This window comes from Talpa occidentalis, unplaced genomic scaffold, assembly GCF_014898055.3.
Source record: "Talpa occidentalis isolate TD23 unplaced genomic scaffold, MPIMG_talOcc4v2.1 talOcc4.2, whole genome shotgun sequence".
NCBI classification, from domain to species: Eukaryota; Metazoa; Chordata; class Mammalia; order Eulipotyphla; family Talpidae; genus Talpa; species Talpa occidentalis.
The window spans coordinates 38,163,449-38,187,315 of NW_023602073.1; the positions used below are offsets into that span (position 1 = coordinate 38,163,449).

Here is a 23,867-nt window from a genome sequence, read left to right on the forward strand (position 1 = left end):
AACTTAAACCACTTTTCTTTGCATATGGAGAGAGAGAGATGTGTAGACAGAGAGATAAATAGAGTCATCCATCCATCTCCTCTGCGAGGAAGAATAATAAGCAAATGCATGCATTCATGAGCTCATTGCCTCTACTTTATATAAATAAACCATTGGCTTTTGTTTGAGGGAATTTTTTTATGTCCTTGAGAAGCCATATCACATAAAGACAATAAGCTGTGGCTCAGGAACCAGGAAAGGCTTCTTATTCTCAGATTCTCATTCTTGTGCTGCAAATATGCTGCATTTGAGAGTAGGATTTTTTCAGAATCCAAGACTGATGGCTGGGGGATAAGAGTGGGGAAGGGTAATCATGTTATGAAATGATGGTTCCACAAAGATTGACGTCATTGGGGAAAGCAGTGTGAAGGAGAAATAGGAATTTCTGTATACACCCACATATTTGTATATATTTATATACATATATTTATATATACACATTTATATTTTATATATGTATTTTTAGCAATATCTTGTGGTCAAAATTATTTCATAAACATTTGATAATAATAATAACTCTCAATGGTTTCAGTTATTCTCACAAAGAGTGGATGACTTGAGGGGTGGGGGAGGGATGGGCAAGATACAGAGCATACTCACAGCACCTCGTTGCCAAGCTAGTGTATTTTGAGTGCCACTCAGTGAGGTAGAGGTGATGAAACTTGTTGCACCAGGCATGTGTTTTTGAAAAACATGCTCTCTATGAAAAAGCTAAGGGACGGACATTCTTTAACCAAAGCACTGAACACTGTCTGCTACAGCACCTGTTTTCTTGTTTGGGTTAAATCACTCCAGGTGATTTAAGTCAGACCAGCTCCTTCATTTCATAGGTGAACAAAAACAGAAACCCTGAGAAGAAAACAGCTTTTGCAGGTCGGCCAAAGAGTGACTGATTTAACAAAAGCAAACAATTCCAAATTGGAAATACATACCTGGTCCGTGGTCTGGAGAGCACCCTCTTCTGTTTCAAGAGCCCAGGGTGCATGGGTGGGGAGGAGAGCAAAAGCCAGCTGCCGCTAGGCTCCCCGCCATGTGCACTGGCATCGGGACTGCCCCATGCAGGCTGCAGGCTCCAGCCAAGAGTGGCCTGCAGCATGGTCAGCAGGTTGTCCAAGGACGGTCATGGAAGTCATGTCCTAAGAAAGGAGCCAGAAAGCAAGAATTAAGCATTTCCAGTTTTATAACTAAATAGCATTCCAAGGTACTATCAACTATAAATCAAATGTGATGTTAAAAAGGAAAAGAAACGAATCACCTAAATGGAAATAACTGTCTCCGATCAAAATATCTTGCAATTAAATATCCATTTCTTCTCTAAGTTCTAATTTTCTCTTAGGAGAAGTCAATGTTTTTGCAGTGACAGTCCAAAGTCATGAGGAGAACAGTGTGAGGTTTTATCCCTGGCACTGAACATTTTAAAGGTATATGTTTTTAATAACGCTTTAAACTGAAATATATCTTATTTATAATCAAGTGCATGAAAATTGGTTTTTACGTTTTATAAACCTGATAACCACTGCCCCGCTGACCAAGACCAAGAGGACATTTCCTGCTCCCTAGAAGCTTCCTGGAGCCCTTGGATATCTAAATAACATTAAAATATTACGAAAATGGAAACCTCCACCATCCGGGTGGCTAGCTCATCCCAAACCTGGCATTATCCTAAAGACAGGCCTCCTAAGACACTCAGGCACCCGAGCTCAGAACGCCCCACCCACTGCCTTCTCAAAACAGGACCATGCCTTGAGAACATCTTATTGACAAGGTAAAGGAAGGCTAAGGCCTAGGGTAAGGCAAAACTTTATTCTTTGCTCCCTCTAAGGAGCCATGTGGAATGGGGGATTGCCGCAGACCAGCTTTCAGCAAAATGTCAGGTCTGAAGTCCTTGAAAGGAAAAGACGGTCTAGGTGCAGCGAAAAGGACTGAGGGGAAGGGGATGAGGCAGTGAGGAGACACTGACACTGGATGAGGTGCAAGTATCTTCTGCCGAGAGACTCAGCAGGTTCTTTATACTTTTTTAGCAAGCCGTGAGATGACAATATCATGTGCATAGAAACAAAGCAGAAACAATCAGTGCATCCTTTTTTCCATAGACTTTTGGCCACTACGTGCTCTCAGTAAGAAGGCAACCTTCAAGGTTAATAAAAAACTAAGCCTTACACTAAAACTCATTGTTTCAGTTAAACAATAACCTAAGACAGTGGATAGCCGCCAGGACACCCCTATCAGCTAAAGCCTAAGCAAGAAAAGACTTTTCTTATTCGCATGGCCTTCAGCCAGGGGACCGGCTGCTACTCAACTATCAGAACTTTTTCTACCTAGAAACTCCTTAACTCAAATAGCTTCATTAAAAAACTTTCCCAAGAAGCTTCAAGAGAAGGCAATAGAAGGACCTTCTATAATTGTTGTGCTGGATTGCTTGTCAGGCATGTACAATAAATTGTCTCCCATTGTCAAGTGGGCCAAATTGTTTAATAACTAATTTCTAAACAGATAATTTTCCGTGCTGTTCACTTACAATATGCTGATACGTGTAATTTATTGCCTAATATACTTTCTGATAAATTTTTCTCTTTTTATGACCAAGAACAACAAGCAAAGGGATGTTAAATCTTTAGCCCCACGGTGTGAGGCCCTTTTTCTTAGCTGCTTGCTAGTACCTTATCTGACTGGGCCAACAAAGCCCCCAGCAGCAGGGGATGGTGAGAACCTGAGGTTTAAGGAAAACCCGGCGTTTGGGGATGACCTGATAGTTTGTCTTATAAGTTATGGTTTTCAATAGAGAACATTGAACTTAAAAGAGTGTTCATAAGTTTGTTTAATCGCCACGGGGTGGTAGAAGCATCCATCTTGAAGTTAAAAAAAGATGCTTCTGGTGTGCTTAAGTCTCTAAACTGATGTTTGCAGAAAGTTTGCCTTTTCTTTCTTCTGGATTGTAGAATCAAGTGCCAAGTATCAAATTTCATTCCATTTTTTTTCCCCAGTGGGAAATTTTCTTCAATTCTCAAGTCAGGATTTACTAATATTTGAAGCTGCTGTCACCTGATGATTTTGGAACTGATTTCCCCAACCTTCTTCATTCCAGTACACATTTCAAAATCCTTCATACTTAGAATCTTCACCCTGAAGATTTCCTCTGTGAGGGATGTGAAATAGAAAGTTGTGGGCCTCCCTGGTGGTGCAGCGGGTGGAGCACTGCACTGTGAAGCTGTATGCAGCCTCTGCAGTGTGGGTTTGATTCCCAGCCGCCCAGGGAGAAACCCACATGGCACGGCAGACCTCTCCTGCCTCTCCCGCTGCTGCCCTCAGCAGTGTCTTCTGTCTGTCTGCCTGTTCTTCTCCCTGCTCTGTCTCTGGTGAATTCTTTCACCCTCCCATGCCTCTGACTATACTCCAGTTCTTATATAAATAAAAAAATTTTAAAAAGAAATAGAAAGTTGCCTATATTTTCTAAAATTCAAATCCTAGTTCATAAAAGGAGTTCAATCACTTTCCCCACCTCTCAAAAATACTGTCTCAATTCCTTCCCAGTGCACGTTCTAGTTAGGAACTGAACCAAGCTATATTAAGGACAATTATAAATAAAAGACTTGAAACTGTGGATCAGAGGGAGGGACAGCGGAGGAAAGAAAATTGTAAATAGATGCCATCATTCCTCACAGGGCCCAAATCAGCCTTTGGAACAAATAAGCCAATTTAATTACTCTTGTTATTGCTCATAAGTAAGAATTTTGAGGAAATACCAAATGCCTAAGAGTTTAGGACATTTTTTTCTTTTTCTCCAAGTGGGAGTTGGAGTTATGTGATTTCAGCAAGGTTGGAGGATGGTGTGTGAGGATAGCAAGAGGTTCCAGTGGAGCTCAGACTGAAGTCCAGCCCTTGCTATGCAACTAGTGGGCTCTGCTCATGCCTTGACACTTGTTTTGACAAGGTAAAACTTCTATTTACTTCTATAGGGAAGGGTTTGCTTTCTGGCTTCAGGAAAAAAAGATTTTTATGTGTAGATGTCTAAAGTGAGAAATACCACCTTGGCCCAAAGATCTATTTATTGTCTCATTATTTGTACTCCCATTTTTACTGCGTTTCTCTGATTATATTATGTAAATATCACACATTCATTGTGAACAACTCAAACCATTTATAAAATATGAAACTTTTGAAATATAAAAATATAATAAAAATTATCTTGTCATCTTACCATAATAATAAGCATTAATATTTTGGTGACATTTTTGCATGCATCTCTTTACATATCTATGTGTTTTTACATAAACAGCATTTAGCATAAATGATAATTTTCCTGGGATACCTTTCCACACCCATATCAGCAGCTTTATCCCCATCTCCATTTTCCCCAAGTAACACACGTATCTTAGCCAGAAAAAAACCTGAGGTTTTGCATGCAAATAGTTTATTTGGGTTCATTACCATGGGAACAGGAAACATAAAGCAGGGAGTGGAAGAAAAGTTGATACCAGGGTGCTTTACTGACCTGGGTACTGCCATGGGCAACTGGGGTTCAATCTCCGTGGGGCCCTCTAAGGAGCTATGTGGAATACACCTCAGAATTGTCCACCGATGGAAGGAAAGATGGAGGGACCTATTTACTCGCTGATTTCTATCTCCCATAGATCGAGGGTCGCCACAGGGGCTATTAATTCCCTCTCCTAGGTTGTACATGAGTGAGCAGGTGCCAGACCGGTGCAGCAGTCATCTCACAGAATGGCTTCAGAAAGGACCTGAGGCAGAAAGTGACAAATAAGGTGCAACTGGACTAAGGTGGTGGAAGGTTATACCTGCATGAAACTGCTCACTATGAAACAATAAACTATAGCAGTAAAAAGGTGAACTGAAGGGATAGAAGACATGAGGCCTGAGAAATGTCCCATACAGTCTACTCCTTACACCACTCAAATGTTCTCACGCCCTCTGCGGAGTCCAGTCAGTCAGAGGGTCTTTGATGTGGTGGTCAGTGACAAGCTCTACAAAAAACTCAGTTAATGGGCCAAGCCTACACAAATGCATGTGGTCACAACACCATTATCAATGTGCTTTGTCTCTTTCCCCCACACCCATTCCAGATTCCCCTCTCCCTGGAGCGAACCTACATTCTTCATCCCTGTGGATTTGGAGGCTGAGTCCCTCACCCCCATCAGGACATGGTTTCTGCATGGGCTGTTTGTATTTCAACTTGGCAAGAAGCCCCAGATCTCCAGAGTTTCTACGTGTGCTCCTTTCTTACTCCATTGTGCAGCAGCAACCCTAGCTCCTCATAGTAATCAGGGTCAATTATCCTGAAAACGATCACAATAGAGTTCATTGTGGCTCACTGGCTCAAGGAATATAAATGCGTAGGCAGTAGATATAACATCAAATCCTGAAGAACCTTGCTGGTACAAGTATGCCTCCCAACCTCCCACCTCACGTCCCTGGAGAGCCTCTAATCTAATAGGGTGAAAGGCGTAGGGTGAGAAGGATAAATTCCTCCAGTGGATCATTAGGAGTAATGGTGAGAGCGGCTGGTCCTTCTTTCACCTCTTAGTTCCAGGATCCATGCTTTCTCGATATTAGTACACAGATTATATATTGGCCATTACTTCAATGTGTATAACACATGTTGAAAGCTGCCTTCCACCATCACAGAGTGTTTTGCCCAAGATAAAATGTTAAAAGTTTTTAATGTCTCTCCTCCTTCAATTATGCTGTCAACTTCCCAGGTGACATGCTGTATGGTAGAATCAGTGATTCCTGCAGACGTGCTGCCAATGTCATACTTATTTCACCATAAAATGTGCCCAGAGGCACATGTTATATATCAGAGGCAATGTTATATAGGCTCTATGCTGGTAAATTAGGCAATCTGTTGGCTCTTGAATAGAGATGCTGGCAGTCAGGGAAGGGAATCTTACATCCAGAATGGATGTCAATTCTTGAGAACAAATCACTCTCCATAACAGGGTAAACTGGGTGAAGAAATGCACCTGTTACCATGTAGCTGTCTGGTCTACTAAGTGATGTTATCACAGCAAGAGCTTGGCTGTGATTTCTTTGACTGGAAATCTGGGCATTCATGAGTGGCAGTGACTGATGAATCACCCATGATGAGAAGAAACTCATGCCTCTGGACTCAGGTATGATCAAATCACTCTTGATCTCAATTTTATGACTTTTTTAGGGACTGTTGAATCAGCCCTGGGGTGACCAAGGAGACAGGTTCACTGTTGTCCACACAAAGGGAACATTCTCTGTGGAGGTGCTCTCTGAGGTGAGGACTCACATGAGACACAAAGGTCTTACACCCTGTGTCCACTCCCATGGACAAAAATGCCTCAATTCCTAACTTCCTTTGACGTTCACCTTCTCATCTTGCTCCTTCTCAGCACTGAATCATTCAGAAAGTCACAAACCACTGCCAGGAGTCTATTTTATAGCCATAACGGAGGGAGGTCAACATTGCCACCATTCAAATTAAGTCATCAGGGCACTGCCTGCAACTCTTGCCACTCCTCACTGTCTCATTGGGCGCTCCTGGGTGAGGCTATTTAATGAAATTGTAGCCCTGGATATCCCATTACATCTCTAATCTTAATATCTTCCTCCTAAAACATATGTTCTTATAAATGGATGTCCTAACATGGACTGATGTAGACATTAATAATGATTTCTTGATTATACTTATGTAATGACATATGGCTGATTTGATAGATATTGCTCATTTGCAAAACCCTACCAATTAACTTAAATTGAGCATCCCATTTTTTTTTCTTTCTGCAGAGAAGAACTAGAGTGTAGACTTGAAGCTACACCGGAATGAGAGGATTCACCGGAGACAGAGTAGGAAGCAGAACAGGTAGATTTACTGAAAGACACTGCTAAGGGGAGCATCTGGTGAGATAGCAGAAGTCTGCTGAGCCCTAGGAGGGTCAGCTCCCTGGCCTGGGCTAGACTCAGGCCTCAGTGGTAACAGCGCTGAGACTTCACCCCTGGGACACCAGGGAGGCCCAACAAACCAAATTTGCATTACACCTACCATGTGTACTACCTCTATTGTGTACTTGGGAAGATCCCAGGTCACCACTTATTTGGTTCCTTCTCTGTAAAACGCCCAGGTAGAATTCAGAATAGAGGCAACAGGCATGTGAGGGAATCAGGGCCTGAGGGGCCTGGGCAGTGAGTGGTTTGACTAAAGGGTTTACACTAGTTGTAGATCTTCTGCAAGGCCATAGCAAGAAGGAGGCCAGCACTATGACAGAACTGGACTCAAAAGGAGTAAAAAAACTTGGGTGATACAAAACAAACTTTATTAGTATTTCCATAATGAACAAGAAATCCTGGAGGAAATAAAACGAAAACAACTTGAAATCAATTAGGAAACAAAGATTTGAACTACAAGAGGAGGGCCAGGTGTCTGTGGGTGCAGGGTTAGTAGAAGTTAAACGAGGACATGTGGCTAGGGAGGTGGGTGAGGAGAGGTTTGGGGTCAGCGGTGCTTAGTCTGCACCAGAGGTGGACAGGCAGGACAGGGGTCAGGGATGGGACCCTGGAGGAATGGCATCAGGTGAGCACCCTCTGCTTGTGCTGCAGGATCCCTGCAGGGGCTGGTTCCCCAGGCAGGGCTGCTGTGGCTTAGCACCCTCACTTGAACCTGCAGGATGCTGGCCAGAAGTGGCTTCCTCCCACAGGCATGGTTTGAGCTCAGGACGCTCTTGCATAGGCTGCATTCTCCTGACCAGGGCCTGGCTGTCCCGCAGGGGTGGAGTGAGCTCAGCACTGTCCCCATAGGGTTCAGTATCCTGGTCATTGTCTGGTTCCTCCCAGAGCACTCCTCTTATCTCAGAATCCTCAAAGAAGTCTTCGGGATCCTGCACCAGTCTTGGCTTCCCCAGAAAGGAGGGGTGTGAACTGCCCACACTGGGCAGCTCCTGAAGCATCCTGGCCTATACCTGTCTCCCACAGTGGGGCTGGTGTAAACACACCACTGCCAGCTGCCCTGCTGGGGCCTGGCTAGGGCCTGGCTCCCTGCAAACAGGTGGTGTTTGCTTGTGCCCAGCAGGTTGTCCCACAGGTTGCAGGTCCTGGCCTGGTTTCCCCAGCAGGGCTGGTATTAGCTCAGCAGCCTGGGGACATCCTGCTGGAATCTGGGGAGTTTCAGGCTGACTATTCAGGGGTTTAGTGAGCTCAGAGTGCCCAGGACGCCTACAGCATCCTGGGCATTGTCTGTCTGACCCAGCAGGCCTGCTGGGCTCTCCTGTTGCTCTGGAACAGCATATGCAGGAGCGGCTTCTCCTGTCCCTTCAGGACCCCTAGTGTCTGCTTGTCTCCAATCAGCAACTTGGCTGGTCTCCTGGCCTGTCCCATGGGCAGCAGGGAAGCCTGGCTGTGCTCCTTGAGAAGGGGCTGAGGATGCAAGAGGACAGGCCATCAGCCACATGCCAGATTGCCACTTGCCTTTGCAAACAGACCACATGCTAGAGCCCTGAGCAGAGACCAGCCCAAGATAGGGGGCCCCTGGGATTCTGTTCCCCAAATTCGGCAGCTACAGATGCCAGGTCATACTGCTCGTGGTCCGAATCTAGCCCGTGTGGTCTCCTCCAAGGGGCACCTGACCCTACCCCGCCCAGTCGGGCCCATGCACCAGCCTGTGCCACTTACCCTCAGACAGCTCCTCCAGGGGCTTTGTGTACTCCAGCCAGTTCCTTTGGACATGCGCCCCAATCTCAAATTGCGGGTACACTTCAACCAGGGCTCTGTGCTGGGACAGATCCCACACTGGGCTGTGGGAGGACAGTCGGGGAAATGCACTCTCTGGATCTCTTCACCTTCCTGGACACAGAACACCTTCTGGGAGCAAACAGACACACCTGCTGGGTAGCAACCAGCTGGGGCAAGAGGGAGCAGCCATGACTCTCTGGGTCCCACCACCAGCTAGGCTGGTTCTGGTGTAGACATGACCCACCTCCTGGGTGGGCCAGACCCTCCTTCCTTGAGCACGCACACACTCACTCTCACCGCTCGCACACCCACACTCACAGGGGGAAGGGAGGGGTGGGGGCATCAGAGCCCTGGCGTGGCCTGACCTGTCCCGAGGGCCCCCCTAGTTTCCTCAGGGGCAGTGCTGGTGCTGGCCAGAGACGTCGACACAGGCTCCTCATGCCTTTCAGCAGAGTGCGACACGAGTTTCAGGGAAATTTTTTGGGTCCACTGCAGGGAGACCTGGGCAAACAGCAACAAAATATGGTGCCGGGTCCAGGCCCACCAGGCAAGTGAGCTGGGTCAGGTTTGGTTCAGAACCAACTGCCTGGGGACCAGGGTTCCGAGGTCATGTGTGCCCTGTCATCTTTTGGAGGTGATGTCACTTCCTGGGTCCCCTTCCCTGGACTTCCTGCTCAGACAGATGCCCCCCCCATCCCATGGCTGCCTGGGCCACTTCCTGTTCACCCTCCATGCCAGGCCCAGCCCACAACACTGACAGCAGCACAGCCTCCCTGAGCCCTTGGATGGCGAGACATGGCGAGACGTAGCCAGGGCCCCTGCTGGGCACTCTGGTCTCTGGCTGCTGACCTGGCTCATCCTCCCTGCCAGGGAGCAGGCCCTGCAGCATCGGCAACTCCAGGCTCCTGTCTCCCATGGGCCCAGAGGAGCTCCAGAGTGTGGAGCCTGTCCCAGGGCGGTCCTGGGGAGTGGGTCACTCCTCTCTGCTGCCCTTGGAGGGGAGGCTGGTGTCAGGCTCACAGCACTTGGAGGGTCCCACCTGGGGAAGGGCACCTGCATATGCCTCACCCAGGCCTGGCCAGCCCTGCTGGGGGCAGAGTCATCTCCCACCCGGGGTGCCTGTCCTCCCACCCAGTGTGCCTGTCAGCCCTGCTCCTCTCTGGCCGTGCCCTACAGGGCCTTGCGGGCCCAGTCAAGGTGCCAGGGCCACAGACAGTGCACACCTGCCGGCCACAGATTTCTCAGGGCCCCCTGCCTGCTCACACACCTGCCCACCTGCCTGGAGGTTGTATCGACTTGGGACTGGGTTCTGACTAGGACGAGGCCACCCAGGCAGGGGTGTCCACTCCAACAGTGACTGATGCCAGCGAGGCCTCTTCTGTCTCCTTCCCTGTCCTCACTGGCTGACTCTCCCTTTCTCTTTCTGTATGTCCCTCTGATGTTCTCTCTCCCCCTCTTGGTCTGTCCTCATCTCACTCTCTGTGTGTGTCCCTGTCCCTCTCGGCCTCTCTGTCCCTGCCCCATTCCTCTGTGTCCCTGTCTCAGTCTCTCTCTGATCCCCAGTGTGCAGAGGACCAGAGGGAGGGAGGGAGGAGCACAGGGGACTGAGGTGATGGTGCACGGGTGCCTTGGAGAAGGAAACTCTATGGGGACTACACCTGAGGGGGTGGGGGAAAGCAAATAGTGTTTACAAGTGAAAAGTGAAGTTAAAAAATAAAAAAAGAAGAGTATAAAAAAAAATACAGTCACGCCTGCAGGATCCTCATCCTGTCTTGGCTTCTCCAGCAGTGGGGGTGTGAACTGTCCACACTGGGCAGCTCCTGAAGCATCCTGGCCTATACCTGTCTCCCGCAGTGGGGCTGTTTTGATCCTGTCTCCTGGAGGCAGCATCAAGTTGGGTTTTGTTTTTGGTACAACCAGTCACTCTGTGTCTTGTTCTTTGGTGAGTTCAATTCATTTCCATGAAGGGTGATGACATGATGACTTACTACTGCGCTTTTGTCTTTAGTCAAATCCAGCCAAGAAATGTGTGGTATCTGGAGCGGGTGGTGAGGGCTCCAGGGTCACTGCCTCCTTGGTCCCCTGGTCAGTTTGGAGGATGGTGTCGGTCCAGAGGCCCAGACATTAGCCAGGTGGCTGGGGTTCTGACCTGGGCACTGCCATAACCCCTCAGTCTCCATGTCCTTGTTTCTGAGAGGGTGTGGGGGAGGGGTGTCAGGACAGTATCACTTCCCAGTTCACAGAGTGCTGGGGAGGGATCTCCAAGGTCACATGGAGAAAGTCACTGCTGAGGTCATGTAGCCGGCCTTTCATCAGCTCCCTGAGCCACTTCTGTTCCTGTGCCCACATCTGGCTTTCAAGACCCAGCTCCCATGTCCCCTTCCTGCTGAGGAAGGAACCTCCCTGGCTCTGCCCTTGGCCCCCTCTGAGGCAGCTACTGCAGCCCTTCTCTCCTCACACACCCCAGGCTGCAGGGCCTCCTGGGTGGGGTCATGTGGTTCTCTGTGACCTTAACACCCTGTGGAGTATGTTCCTGGGCACCAGCATGCATTGGGTTAGGGTACCCCAAATGTCCACTGCAGGTCTGTGTCAGCGGAGTCGCCTGGGATGTGTTTAGAGAGAAGTTCCCTGGCCCATCCCCAGAGGCAGAGAGTGGGCTCTGGCTGCCCAGGGCTGGGGAGGGGAAAGTGGGGGTGGTGCCCATGGGCCCAGGCCCAGGAAACAAGGTTGTTGTGGTGATGGAGATGTTCTCAAGGTAGAGTATGGGATGATTGCTCTGCTCTGCACTTACCAAAAGGACATGACAGGTGAGCCTTCAACAAATGACAAAATGGCCAAAAGTTATATCTCAATAAATTTGCTTTAAAAACATTAAAAAATGGGTCTACAAGTTGCCCTGTGTCTGTCCTCCACTGTATCTTCATCAAGGGCTTATGGGAAAACTGCCTAGCCCACGAGGAGCTGAGCACAGACAATTTCACTGAACAGATGCTCTCAAGGCGCCTCCTCTGCGTGGTCCTGAGTCACACGGTGAGATGCTGACATCACGCTGCTTCTGTGATGGGAGAGACTTTAGGGGCCTTGGGTGGGAGGCAGCTTATTTTTTATGTGGGCAGAATGGAAATAATGAGTGTCCAGAAGGTCTACTGTGTTGGTTTTCAATTTTCCACCAGTTCTGGGATACACAGGAGGGGAGACAGCTCCCCCCGTGAGTGTGTCTGACTTGCTGGCTCTTCCTCGTGAGGAGAATGAAGCAGAAGGGACGCGCCACGTCACAGAGTCAGGCTCACAGGGGCTGAGACTTCCCGCCCGGGCTCCCTTCCTGGTCCCTCTCTGGGGTGACTCCCTGCACACGGTGGACCCTCAGCTAAGGGGACGCCCACAGGACAAGGACCTGAGGGTTTTCTCCAGGAGCCACATGCAGGAGCTCTGAGGCAGGTCCTTCCACGCTGATCACGGCCGTTCAGATCCGCCAACATCTCGTCCCCATCGCAGCCTCGTGGGACCCAGAGCTGGAGCCTCTGAGTGAGGCCCCTCCTGCCGCCTCCCCCTCAGAGACTGTGGAGACGCCAGATCTTTGTTTTAGGTGCAAAGGAGGAAGAGATTTGGTACAAACCAGTAAAATATTCAGGCGATAAAGTGATCAGTGGCTGTTTTCTCACAAGAAACAGTGGAGGCCAGAGTAGCTCACGTGACGGTCAAGGTCCTGATTGCAATGAGCTGTCAGACAAGGAATCCACGTCCTCTGAAGTGTCCTTCAAAATATGTGATTTTTAAAAATCAGTTCTACCGTTTTCAGATTCCCATTTAATTTTGCTGTTTTGTTTTCTTTATACTATCCCCAGAGCGGTGTCTGCAGGGTCACGGCACAGAGGGGCTGTCAGCAGCCTGGAGCTGTGAGCAGGGCTGACTCTAACCTGCTAGCAGGGAGTGGGGCCCTGGAGCCCCAGAATCAGCCCCCAGGGCTGGCCCTCCAGGGCAGCACAGGCCTTTCTCCTCTTGATTCCCTGAATCACCTCCTCTTGATTCCAGGAATCTCCCTGCCACCCCAGCATTGGGGAGTTGGGGAGGATGTTGTGGCTCAGGAAATGGGGGCCTCCTCCTAACCATCTGTCCTCTCCTCCTCTCTCTCCTTCATCAGCCTGAGTGTGCGTGTTTGAGTCACACCAGCCCTGCACGGACAGGAAAGGCCCAGAACTTAAGTGATTCCCTGGTCAGTTACAGCTCCAGCCCCTCTGCAGTCCCACCAGGGGAGACAGAGACTCTCCCAGCCCCAGCCAGAGCCGCGTCACCCACACAGACCTTCCCCTCACAGTGTCCCCGATGCTGCCCCTTCCTGGCCCCACCCTTCCTGGTGCCCCCACCACTCCTTTTGGGCCCCATCCCCTAGTCCCCATTTTCATCCTCTGCTCCATTTCCAGGAGCCTCCCGTCTTCCTAGTCATGCCCTGGGGGCTCTCCTCAACCTCCCCTCATTCAGGGATGGAGAATTTTTAAAAGATGTATATTTATTTATTTATTTCCTTACAGCGTGGGTCATCTTTCTATAGTTATTGTTCCTCTTAGGTGCGGCCCTTCCACCAATGATCCACCACACACCACCACCAGCTCCCCGGGTCTCTCCCCGGCTCTGATCACTCCTGCTCCCCCTGCTGCAAGACGTGGATGGTGGTTGGCCCCGGGTCTTGGTGTTTTCCTGGAACCTTGTCCTTTTCTTGGGCGAGGCCCTGGGCTCCTGGGTAGAATTGAATGTTAATTCCCTGGAAGCAGAAGCAGAAACAAAGTACAGAGACTCTGGAGTCCAAGGATCCACGAGACTGAAGGAACCTCTATATTTGGGGATCAGCCCATAATCTGGGAATCAGCTGTAATGACCTGGAAACCTGCTTTTGTCCTTTGTCCATAGGACTAAGAAAATTTGGGGACTTCTGACCTGACACTGGACTTGGGCGCCCCCTTGTGAGCAGATCCCTGTCCTGCCGCTGGGGGCCCAGGGAGCCTGGGGAGGGCCTGGCTGAGCAGGAGAAAGGGCGGCTCTGGGCTCCTGTGCTCAGCCCTGTGGCCACACGGGGGCGCTGCCGCGCTGCTCCGGATTTGGTGGCGCCGCCAGGACGGGGCGGGGGCTGAGGTGGGCACAGCTGGGGATGCTGGAGGGTGGCGACCTGGGGGTGAGATGCTCTGTGAGGAGTCAGAGCAGCAGGGCTCAGAGGAGAGGAGACTCCGGAGCCTGCCCTGTGTGTGAGGTTTCCAGCTTTTCTCCCAGAACCCCTCTCTCCAGTCCCTGGACGGTGATACCTGGGAAAACTGGAAAAAAAAAATTTTTCTTTATATAACCTATTAAATATTGAGAGTATTTTAAAAAATAACATTTAAAGAATACTGTTCGATTTACAGAAAAGTTGCAAAGGCAGTACACGTCTTGTTTATCCCACACCATTTCCATTTTGTTAACATCCTACATGAGTACAGATTTTTTTTTTACCACTAATGCAGCAATGTTGACATAATAACTAAACGCCATACTTTAATTCGTTTTTGCTAATGTCCATTTTATGCCCAATAATCCCATCCAGTTTGCCTGGATGACAGTTTCTCAGACTTTCCTTGTTTCCTTGGGAGAGGTGTTGGGGTCACAGATGGGGGTTCTTGGGTCACCTCTAAGAAAAACTTCACCAGAGTCCTCCTTTCAGTGGGGTGAGGGCACACACACACACACACACACATATGAAAAGAAAGAAGTCCATGCTTGCACAGACACAAATTGGCAGGAGGACCTGATCCTGGAGGGGGGGGGTGTTGGGGAAGCCTGTTAGTGGAGGCTCATTAGAACTCTGTTGGTGTGTGTGGTGTGGAATTACACATTTTAATAGGTGTGAAGCTGTACTCCAAAAATTTATACAGTGTTATAAACTAGTGTAACACACGCATATATATATTAATTATTGCTTTTGGGTGTTTTGCTTACATTACTGCTAAAAGCCATGATCCATTACGGAGGTCTTACTATGTGGGCCTCTTAGTTGAATCATAGTCTCTGGTATACTATCAGCTTTCCAATCCTCAGATATGGAGGAAATTTCTAATTCCATTTATACCACATCTAGGTCATGGGTAAGAAAATGTTTGCTCCTCAGTTGATCTATGTAGCCAACATCTGCATCAGTAATATAGAAAATCCTTGAATTTCCTCAAATTATGTCCTGGAAAATGTTCCTCAAATTATGTCCCCTGCAGTTATTTCATTGTTTTCCTTTCCTTTCCAGTCTGATTTGGCTAATTTTAATGCCATTCCAATAGGGAACAGTGGTAGAGAAAGAAATAGATGAGATAGTAATACATCACTCCTTAATTCTTGTAGCCCTAGGAAAATCAAGTGTTCTCTATGGTGGTGAAAAGAGGAGATTATTTCCTGATGCAGGAGCACTCACAATGTAATGGAAATGCAGGGTTGTATTGCCATGGTTTGATCCATAGCACATTTTGGAATAGTGCCCAAGTCCTGTTTCATAAGCCTAAATAACTAACCTGGACCCGGGTTCCAAGGAGGACCATGAATTTGTGGCTCATGCGTGCACACTCCTCTGCCCCACGGGGGGCATATTGTGGCAACACCCTTGTAGAGACTTTGTTTCCTGTGGTTTCCTGAGGGGAGGTTCCCCGAACTGTGTTTGCATGGAATAGCTGTGAGCCATCTACAAACTTCCATAATGGAGTTTCCCTTCATATATTTAAGTTGTATTCTGTTGTATAGTGATTTGTGGACCAGACAATGTAGCAGAAGTACACTGAAGCAAGTTGATTAAGAGTTGATAAATGAATGTAATGTAACAGAATTAGCTGACTGCTTTATTCTCAAAATGTTTATACTTCAGTTAGTTTATGCTTTAGTTGGAATTACCATGTTAATCCCTTCATCATATTGCTCTGTACTATTCTCAAATAGTTTCTCATTAAAGTCTTTTCTCCTTGATCTGCTTTGCAGACTTTCCAAACAAAGACTGCCACCTTTTTCCAATGTATGTTTTTCAAGCATCACAGAACTGGGGTGTAGACCAGAGGTGCAGTGGTTGAAAGGATTCACCAGAGAGAGTGGGGAGCAGAACAGGCAGATGTACTGAAATACACTGCTCCAGGGAGCAGCAGGCATGACAGGAGAAGGCTGCTGCACCCTATGTGGCTTAGCTCCCTCGTGGGGAATTGAACTCAGGCCACAGCAGTGATAGAGCTGAGACTTACTCTCAAAGCCAACAGCGTGGCCCCTTTCCCAATAATTTCTCACTGCACCATTGGCCATATAGAATTTAATATAAAATGAATGTGTCTTTACTGATCAATGAATCATGTCACAGGCAAGTTTTAGATTTAAATTAATTGGTATGCATGTGTAAGGACTATATACTACATGGTTAATATGAACAGTTTTTTCTGAAATTGAAAAGACTCTTTTTGGTAAATGTCAAAGTAAAAACTAATATGAAAATATTTAACCTTTCGTTCTTATTATAACAAAATGGAAAATAACAAATGACAGGGTTTCACATGGTAGCCCTGAAGGATAATGCTTTTCAGATCCCTTTTATCCATCTCTTTTAATAAATAGCCCTTCATTACCTTTTTATGTTACAAGTTTGCATACTGAACCAGATTGCAATGAAATAACAGTCTAATGAAAAACACTATGTTTGAAATAGATGTAGGTCATTCTGTGCCCATAAATTTTTAAGTAGTTGATGGAAAATTGGTCTCTCTAAGTAAGAGATTTTTGTTTTATTTTCAAGTTAGGCTATAGTTTTGGATCTGTGGACAAACCATTTACTCTCCCTGGTATTATCTTTCTTCTAGCTAATTCTGTGAGTCATAGTCTCTTCTGGTACCATCGATATTATTGCAAAGAGGAAGATTTAATCCGGTGGGGTTTTTTTAGTAGCTGAGTAGTATTTGTGTGTTGTGCGCCATATTTTTGTAACCAACTCATCTATTGTTGGACCCTTAGGTTGCTTCTATCACTTTGGTATTGAAAATACTATTACAATGAACATAGGAGTGCACATATCCCTTCATATTAGTGGTTTTGTATACTTCAGAGAGATATCTAAGAATGGGATTGCTGGATCATCAGGTAGAACTATTTTTAGTATTTTCAGAAATACCTATCCTACTTTTCTAGGAAAGGAAACAGTCTTCATTTCCACCAACAGTGGAGTAAAGACATGGATATAAGTTCTGAAATCACAAAATACACAGAAAAACAAAAATGACACAGTTCCTTAATCAGCCTTAGAGATGACTTTTGTCAATCGGATTACATTGGCAAAGGAAACAAAAGCAAATATAAACAAATGGGACAATATTAAACTAAAAGGTTTCTATAGAGTGAAAGAAACCACCATTAAAAAAGCGAATGATTTGGAGAAAATACTTACATATGTCAGACAAGGGCTTAATATAGAAATTTTATAAAGAACTCATTAAACTCATCACCAAAAGAACAAATGTCCCCATTGAAAAGTGGACAGAGATGTTGAAGAGCGCCTTGTCCACAGGAGACAGAGATGGCAGCAGGCCCATGAACGTGTGTTCTTCCTCTCCTATTCAGAAAGCAAATCAGAAGCAAAATGAGCGATCATCTCCTATCTGTTAAGAGGGTTATTATCAAAATAGACAAGAAACAAGTGATGGTAAAGTTGTGGAGAGAAAAAATTCTTTGTAGATGTTGTTACAAATTTAAACTGTTCTAATCATGGAAATAGTGTGGCAATCCCTCAACAAAATTAAGAAAAGAAATATCACATGACCCAGCTAGCTGACTTCTCTTTAGTTGTCAAGCTTTACCACAAAAATATACAAACTTAAATTCAAAGAGATATATGGAACACCATGTTCATCATAACATTATTCACAACACTCAAGACAGAGAAACAAACTCAGAGCCCACTGATAGATGATAAAAAAAAAAAAAGTGATATATATGATATATATATATATATATATATACAGTGGGAGACTACTCAGCTATAAAGAAGATGAAATCCTGCTGTTTGCAACAACATGGATTGACCTAGAGTATCTATATTTTGCTATCTAAAATAAGTCAGAGGGATAATAAAAGCACCATATGATTTTGTTACAGGGCAAGGAGAGGGCAGCCCAGACACCACAAACCTACCTGCTCTAAATGGGTTCTGCCGTCCTCCGCATCACCACAAACATATGAGACTTTACTGGGAAGGAACTTCAATACAATTAGGAAACAATATAGGAAAGGCAGAGACTACAGTTTCTTTTTTTTTAAATATTTTATTTTATATAATTCTTACATCATTTTTCATCTTGGCACAATGTATGCATTTTCATTTTGGTTATATTCCCAATACAATTGCACCCCCCCTTATTTTGACTCTAGTCCTTCCTCTCCCTGCCCTCCCTCCCTCCCCCCACCCCGCACCCCCTCCCCCTGCAGTGTGTCTCTATAGTTTCTAAATAAAGTATCCAATGTTACCAGTCCCCTTGTTGGTAAAAGTCCATCCAAAAGGGATTGGCCCAGAATAAGGTCCCAAAGCCTGCCACAGGTCTAAGGCATCTTCCAGTGGGGACCCATAGAAAAGGATCAGAAACCACCAGACAAGTCTGGAAGGAAAAGAGTAAATTATCAAAAGCAAGACAAAAACCGCCATTGCCACCTCCCCACGGGTCTCTCGCCCACATCTGTGTCACCCAGTCCACGACCAAAAGGCAAGCGTGGTTTCTTCACGCGTCTCTCTGCTCTACGTGCCTCCTCTGGGTCTCCTTCTGGCTCCATCCTGCTTCCTTCCTTCCTCAGTTTCCTCTGCAGCTTCTTCTCTCCCTGCTCAGCTCCACCCTCCCTTGGGTGGGGTGGGAACCTGGAACCTCCCCCTTTCCTGGGGACCACCCTGTTACAATTTCACTCCTATATGGATGATAGAGAAACAAAACAAATGAACAAACAAAACAAACCAAAAACAACATCTTAGTCTGTAAGAACAAAATATTTGCTGCCAGAGGGAAACAGGAAAAGGGGCTGAGGAATTTGGGTGAAGGAGTTCTTGTATGGTGAAGAATAGAAACTGTTTATTCAAATGTTAATTTTTAATGTACACCAAAACCTATCGCTATATAATGGTACAAACCAGTGGAACTTCAGTAAAAATTAAAAGAAAATGAAGTGAAACACAAAGATGTTTATTAGAGCTCATGAAATTTGTGATAATTCCGAAGCTCCGTTTGTATATATATGTAAAAAAGTAAAAGCTATTCTGAGATATTTTGACTTGCTCTCTTATATGCAATCCTCATACTTTTCCTTTTTTAAATTTTTTCTCCCTCAGCAGTTAATTTTTAAAAACAATGGAATCAACTGATGGCCTATGAAGGGACATTTCAAGGTCTTAATTTCAGAGGACATTTATTCTGATTGCTGTGTGTTCTTTACAGTTTTTGCTCTAATACATGGGAGTCAGAATCTCCAAGATGGATGAGGGTTGCTCAAAGACCCACATTTTGATGCAAATTTCCTAAGTCATCCTAAATTCCAGCCACTTCAAAATTCATGGAGCAAACCCAAAGATGTAAAATTGTGGAGAAAAGGGAAATGATTTCCTTAGAACAAGAAAATGACACCTCAGGCTAAATTCAACCTTGTAAATACAATGAAAAACCAGCCACATTCATTTGTTAATTGTCCTTGGCTATCTCCTTGCTGTAGTGCAGATTTTAGTAGTTGCAAAAGGAACTACAATATATGGTAAATAAAGTTTGAAATATTTATTCTTTGAGGAGAGAGAAATTTGTCAATCCTTGTTCTACAGTCATGATTTGTAAACATTCAAGCGCAGCTTCTCTGGCATAGGGAGGGTGAAGAAAGAGATCTGAGCCTGTGTTCTTCTTCCCTTATCAGGTCTCTGAATCTACAGAAAATAAGGGAACTTTTTAGAGTTTGAAAATCAGTGAATTTATCTTTAATTGCCCCATCAATATTAGCTTGCTAATGCTGTTAATAACATTTATATCAGAAATAATAATAATTCAGGGTCAGTGATATAAGCGATGATTGGATAGTTCGTTAAGTGGAACAAACATTATTAAGCAGTCTTTGTGGTGGAACCATAGCTGGGGGAGGCGTGAGGTATGGGGGTGTAAGAGTGCAGCAGAGATGGAGTAGAGAACAGAAAAGGAGGATTTATTGAAATACCCTGCAAGGGAACAGGGGGCAAGAGGGAGCTATACAGCTGTGTGTGAAGGATTTGAGACTTTTACACTAGGGTTCCATAGGGTTTCTTACTTGGGGAGCCAGTTTGCACGGGTTATCGGCTGGGGTGTCTGCTCTTGGGTGCAGACCCTTGACACAGACACATGTGCAGGCCCTGCCTCTGCATTCCTGGAGTTGGGCTGGTTTATCTGCCATGGTGGTCAGTCTAGCGGCCCAGTTCCCGTGGCAGCCTTATTGATGCCCTTCTCTGCTCAAGTCTCTCAAACATGACTGTGGGGTAAGAGTGAGAGCTTAGTTTTTAACCTTATGAAATGAAACCCTGACACCCGTGTTGGGCCAGATGTATACTGCAGGAGTGACAACATAATCCTTTCTCTGGAAATCACAGTATTTTCTTTCCTTTTTCCAGAATTTATACTATTTTTGCTGATTTGATGGGCTCATGTTTTAATATTTGGTAATTAAACATGGTTTTGACAGGGAATGAGTAATAAAAAAATAAAGCAACCCAATTCAACCCCCTTTTGCTCTTTTGATTGTACCATAACTTACAACTTAATTGTCAGAAATTCTCTCTTAAGAAAATGTAGAATTGCTTCCGTGTTTAGCCTTTGGGGATTTGGGGTTCCCTTTTTGGTAATTTACTTGACACTTATTGATATAAGAGTGTTAAGTCATAAAGTGCATGCTTTGAATTGTTTCTGTCAGTAGAGACTTCCAAATTTAATGGATGCAGACAGGTGAAGACCAAGAAGAGGGAATGTAAATCGCATATAGGAAATTATCCACTGTGGCAGAAAAACAGAAACCAAATGGTGGGGTAGTGTTAAATAAGGTTAAAATTAAGCCCCTACCCCTTGCCCAGCAGGAAGGTTTGGGAGGCTTGAACACAGAGAGAACTGATGAGGCTGCTCTGGGTCCCAATCCGTAAGATGGATCCCTTTGACCAGGAATGTGGAGGCAAGGCCAGGACACATTCTGGGTCAAAGATCAAGCCCCCAGGATCAGACACCCCTGTACTAACCAGCCCAAAACTAACTCCCCAAAGCAAAACTGACAAAACTATTTATAAAAGGGAGCCCAAAATCTTTCTTCACTTGTAGATCTTTCCTGTCTCCCTAGCTGCTTCTCTTAGCAGTGTATTTGAACAAATGTGCCTTTTCTGTTCTCCAGTCTGCCTCTGGTGAAATTTTTCACCCCTGCACCTCTGGTCTGTCAAGGTATCATTAAGAATTTGAAAACCAAGCCCCCACTCCTTGGCCAGAGGCAAGTTTGGGAGGCTGGAATGATAAAGGGAGTGGATGGAACTGCCATGGAAACATGGACCTTAAGCTGGTGAGGCCCAGAACTGATGATCCTCTATGCTGATTCAGATCATCAGTCAGGACACACCCAAGACTAGTCACCCTAACCAGTCAATGGTTCTAAAGCGTAGAGACTTGGGACCCAAACTCTGAGCAGTCCACCCTTCCTGTTTCGCCCTCTGCTTCTTTTAGCAGTGTATTTCAATAAATTCGCCTGGTATTTCCCATCTGTCTCTGGTGAACTCTTTCACCCCTGCAACAGGGCCTCCACCTTGATTCTTCCCCACAACATTCTATATCAATAATCTTTGTTAGATAGAGTGGTGTGATTTCTTATAAAAGAAGATGGAACCTAACCTCTTCAACTACACCAATCTTCCATCTACCCAAACCTCTACTCTTTGTTCTCTGAATTCAGCAAATAAAAATAAAACTTAAAAAAAAAAAAAGCATGGGCCTCCCCTAGTGGCGCAGGGGTTGAGTACTAGGTTGCGAAGCTGCCCACAGAATCTGCAGTGCCGGTTCAATCCCTGGCCACCAGCGAGGGTCTCACATGGCACCACAGAACTCTCCTGTTGTGCCCGCTGCTCCCCTCAGCAGTGTATTTCGTCACTCTGCCTATTCTGTTCTCTGCTCTGGCTCTGGTGAATTCTCTTACCCTCCCGCACTTCTGACTGTACCCAGGGCTTGTATAAATAAATACATAAATCTTTAAAAAAAAAAAAAGCAAATAGCAATTACATCTACCAAGTTGCTCAAGATAGAAAGTTTGGCAGCATCTTTCATTTCTGTCTTTCCCTCACTTTCTATATCCATCCAAATCAGCCCTATTAGCTAACATCCTAAGCAAAGTACCACTCTGACCCACTCCTCTCTCTTTGTCTACTGCAAGTTTCTCCGTTGTTTTCCCTGTTGCATCTTGTTCTCCTACAATCTAGTTTCCCCAATGCAAAGAGATTTTCCTCAAACACAAATTATTCAATTCACTCCACTCGCCAACACCTCTCTCCATTTTCACAATTAGTTGAAGGTCAGGCCATCCCCCTGAATTAGGAAGTTCTGAGTGACTAGTTTCTGTGAATATCTTTGAGCTTGTCTCACAATTCCTTCTCCTTTGTCCACATGAAACACTGACCTCCTTTTTCTTACTGCAGGGTGATTCAGTCCTTTCTGCCTCTCTGTGCTCCCCTCTGCAATTGTGCTTTCTCCCAAACTTTGCTGTATGCATCCTGGTCTGTCAATAGAGTTCATATTGTCATTTATTGAAGTCTTATCATTTCCATGAAAGAATAATGTTTTCATAGCTTTACAGATACATACATTTTATTAAAAATATCCTGATGGGTTTCATATTTTGATGTTATCCTAAATGGCATTGAAAATTCAATTGGTTTGTTTCGATCCTTTGTACAGTTCCTATCACCATTTGTTATTTCTCTGTTGGATATTTTAAAACTTATTTATATTGCTTTTATTCCCTGCCACTGAAAAGTCAGTTTTATCACAACAGTTTTATCACAACAGTTTTATCTCTATATCTTGATCACTAGAACACTATCAATTCTACAAAAGTACAGTGTAGTTTCTCAATAATTAGTCATTGTTTCTTTTGAGTGAATATCATATATAGGTAACCTTGGAAAAAGTAATTAGCCTCTCTAAATCTCCTTCCTCAGATATTAATATATATGTAAGTGCACATATTGATATATGTAATATACATAGAATTAAAACAATGATACTTATACTTCCTGATATTTATCACTATTAAATCACTTTATTTTGGTTGAAGTGTTAAAAGCAACCTAAAAAACAAAGTATTCTGAATTTCCTAACATTTTTGTTTAGTTTTAAGCACACTGGTACTGTTATGACCTATTGGATTTGTTAGTATATTCCTTCTCAAAGGAACTTTTGTGCATATAGTATTATTATTTAATGTTATTTTTCTACTAAACTGACTGCATGACACAATTACAGCCCCCCAAAAAGAAAGACAGGCTGAAAAAGAATCCTGAAATTACCTCTTGAAAATTTTAGAATTTAAACCTTACTAGTTCATTGCAACAGCAGTAACTGTGCCTTTTTTTTTTTTTAATTTTCTTAAAGATGTATTTTATTTATACAAGCACCGGGGTGCAGGCCAGATGCGCGGGAGGGTGAGAGGATTCCCCAGAGACAGCCTGGAACAGAACAGGCAGACTGACTGAAATCCACTGCTGAGGGGAGCAGCGGGCGGGGCAGGAGGGGTCTGCGCGCCACGTGGGCCCTCGCGGGCGCGGCAGAGGCTGTGGACAGCTCCCCAGCGCGCGCCCAACCGCCTGCGCCCCCTGTTTGCTGTTCTCCCCACAGTGTGAGCGCGACAGTAAAGCATCTGCACAAGGCGGGGCCAGGATGGGGACGCCTGGAAAAGCCAAAACCCAGGCCGGGATTGCTCAGGACAGATGAAAGGGCCTCTCGGGCATTCCAAGGGTTGTCGTTAAGCGGCAGCTTTTTCGTTAAGGCTGAGAAACCGCTGGCGGTTCCCTCTGCCAATGGCTGTGGCCTGTGGCTCTGACGCCACAAAGAGCCCTTGTGACGGCACCG

The 23,867-nt window shown here is 45.5% G+C and overlaps 1 long non-coding RNA gene across 1 annotated transcript; it reads right to left on the bottom strand.

The window, feature by feature from the left end:
* Positions 1 to 289: 289 nt before the first annotated feature.
* LOC119252047 (uncharacterized) lies at positions 290 to 2,139 on the bottom strand. The gene is made up of 3 exons (XR_005126710.2): positions 1,295 to 2,139; positions 972 to 1,175; positions 290 to 323 (listed from the first exon to the last, which is right to left on the bottom strand). It is a non-coding gene; the product is annotated as an uncharacterized LOC119252047 (long non-coding RNA).
* Between the last annotated feature and the right edge of the window lie 21,728 nt (positions 2,140 to 23,867).